We start from the raw sequence: 2852 nt of genomic DNA, 5'->3' as shown, positions 1-2852 counted from the left end.
TTTTTTGCTTGTTTTTTATGTTTTGAGACAGGGTTTCTCTATGTAGCCTTGACTATCCTGGAACTCACTCTGTAGAGCAGGCTGACCTCAAACTCACAGAGATCCTCCTGCCTCTGCCTCTTGAGTGCTGGGATTAAAGGCATGTGCCACCAGTGCCCGGCAGGGTTTATTTATTTTTTTGTATATGAATAAAACTTCATTGAGATAATGTCTAGCTCTGTACCCCTTGCTGGCCTGGAGTTCACTCTGTAGACATGAAGATGGTTTAGAGTACCATCTGCCTATTCCTCCTGAGTGCTAGAATTAAAGGCATGTACCACCATACCTGGCCTGCTGACATTTTAATACTAATCATTTCCTTTTTATAAATTTTGATTCCCCGTAGTTTAACATTGCAACCTTGCTCTGAGTTTTCAGGTAGAATAAGAAACAAAATTCATCATAATGGGAAATGGTAATTTAATAATTGTGGTTGATTGTGGTGTGAGCTTTTACACTTTCTTAGGATAAAAAAAAGCATATAAAGAATTCAGGATAGGCCCAATGTGGTAATGAATGTAACCCCCAGGACTCAGGAGTCAGAGGGAGGTCCTGAGTTCCAGGACAGCCAGGGCTACACAGTGAAACCCTGTTTCAGACAAACAATACAGGACCTTCAGGGTTTCCTGTTCCATCTTGGGGAATGTATATGAGGTGAAGTTTATGTGGGTCATTTCTTTTTAATTTTTAAAAAAGGTTTTATTTTACTTGCATGTGTCTGTATATGTGTGCAGGTGCTTGTGGAGGCCAGAAGAAAATGTTAGATACCCTGGAACTGGAATTATAGGCGGTTGTGAGTCTTCTGATATGAGTACTGGGACCTGAAGTGTGGGTCTCTGCAAGAACAAGTGGTCTCTGCTACCAGAATATCTCCCCAGCCAGCCAGTTTTAATTGTTAAATACATTTGTTTATTTGTGAGTGTGTGCATGCACTCAATGCATGTGTCACTGTATGTCCCTTGGCACACATAGAGAGGACAGAGGTCCTCCAGAGGTGATGGTTCTCTCCTTCCACCATGTGGCTTCACACTTATAGGTAAGTGCCTTTACCCAGTTGGTCATCTTGCCAGCCCAGGCAGGCCCTATTTTGTTTGTTTTTATTTTTGAAAACATTTATTTTTATTTTGTGTATATAGTATTTTACCTCCTAAAGTCCTAAAGTCAGACTTTCCTTGCTCTGCCAGCTCACAAATAATGAGACAGACTTATTATTATTATTATTGGTTTTTTGCGACAGGGTTACTCTGTGTAATAGCTTTAGCTTTCCTGGAACTAGCTCTGTAGACCAGACTGGCCTCGAACTCACAGAGATCTACCCGCCTCTGCCTCCAGACTGCTGGGATTAAAGGTGTATACCACGACAGCCTGGTTTATTATTAATTATTTTTTTTTTTTTTTTTTTTTTTGGTTTTTCGAGACAGGGTTTCTCTGTGGCTTTGGAGCCTGTCCTGGAACTCGCTCTGTAGACCAGGCTAGTCTCGAACTCACAGAGATCCGCCTGCCTCAGCCTCCCGAGTGCTGGGATTAAAGGCGTGCGCCACCATCGCCCGGCTATTATTAATTATTAAGACTTGGCCTTAGCTTAGGCTTTTCCCCAACTAGCTCTTTTAACTTAAATTAACTTTTTTTAAATCTATGTTTTGCCATATGACTCAGTTACCTGTCCTCTGTAACATATGTCTGACTTTTTTGAATCTTGCTGACATCTCTCCTGTGGACCTAGATTCATCCCAAGTTCCTCTCTTTGCCCGGAAGTCATGCCTATTTTCTCTTGCCTTGCTGTTGACCAATCAGCTCTTTATTAAGCCAGTCGGAAGGTGCCTTGGCAAAGATACATCTTCACAGTGTACAATATACCACAACACTATAGTTACAGTTTTCTTTAGTTATGATAGAAACTAAATTGGGTATAAAACTTTGGACTCACCAAGAAAAAATAAATTAAAGTATTTTCTCTGAATTTGCCAAATACAAATGGACTGGACATTGTGAATATAGTTTTTACCTGATACTTGTTATTATTGTATGTAGTTTCCTATGTTAGAGTTAAAATCTTTCTTTTTTGATTAGACAAAAAGTGGGAAACCTTGTGGAATATTTGTTTGCATTGTGAAGATGTGTCTCTGCCTAAGGCACCTTCTGGTTGGTTTAATAAATAGCTGAATGATCAATCGCTAGGCAGGAGAGACTAGGTGGGAAAAAGAGGATCTCAGGGTTAGAATCCAAACCCACAGGAGATGCCGTTGAGACCAGGAACAAGTCAGACATACAGTACAGAGGAGAGGTAATCAAGCCATATGACAACATAGATTAATAGAAACAGGTTAAGTTATAAGAGCTAGTTGGGAAAAAGCCTAAGCTAAGGCTATGCTTTCATAATTAATAATAGTCTCTGTGTTGTTATTTGTGAACTGGCCACCCAAGGGAAAGTCCAACTACAGCCTGCATGTATATCTGTGCACCATGCATGCTGCAGTGCTCTCAGAGTCCAGAAGTCATCAAATCCCCTGGAACTCTAGTAACAGATACTTGTTAGCTACCATGTAGGTGCTGGCAGTCAACCCCTGGTCCTCAGGAAGAACAGCACGTACACTTAAGCTCTGAGCCATCTCTTCAGCCCCGGGTTGTTTTTAATGAAGTCTTTTCTGATGTTCATTTGTAGTTATTTTATTAAGCACTAGTTATTTACAGTGAAGGTACTAGGAGTACAAAACCCAACAAGAGGGCTGGAGAGATGGCTCAGTGGTTAAGAGCATTGCCTGCTCTTCCAAAGGTCCTGAGTTCAATTCCCAGCAACCACATGGTGGCTCACA

This window comes from Microtus ochrogaster, chromosome 6, assembly GCF_000317375.1.
Source record: "Microtus ochrogaster isolate Prairie Vole_2 chromosome 6, MicOch1.0, whole genome shotgun sequence".
Lineage (NCBI taxonomy): Eukaryota > Metazoa > Chordata > Mammalia > Rodentia > Cricetidae > Microtus > Microtus ochrogaster.
The sequence above is the reverse complement of the archived record's forward strand: the minus strand, read 5'-3'. Positions refer to the sequence as shown.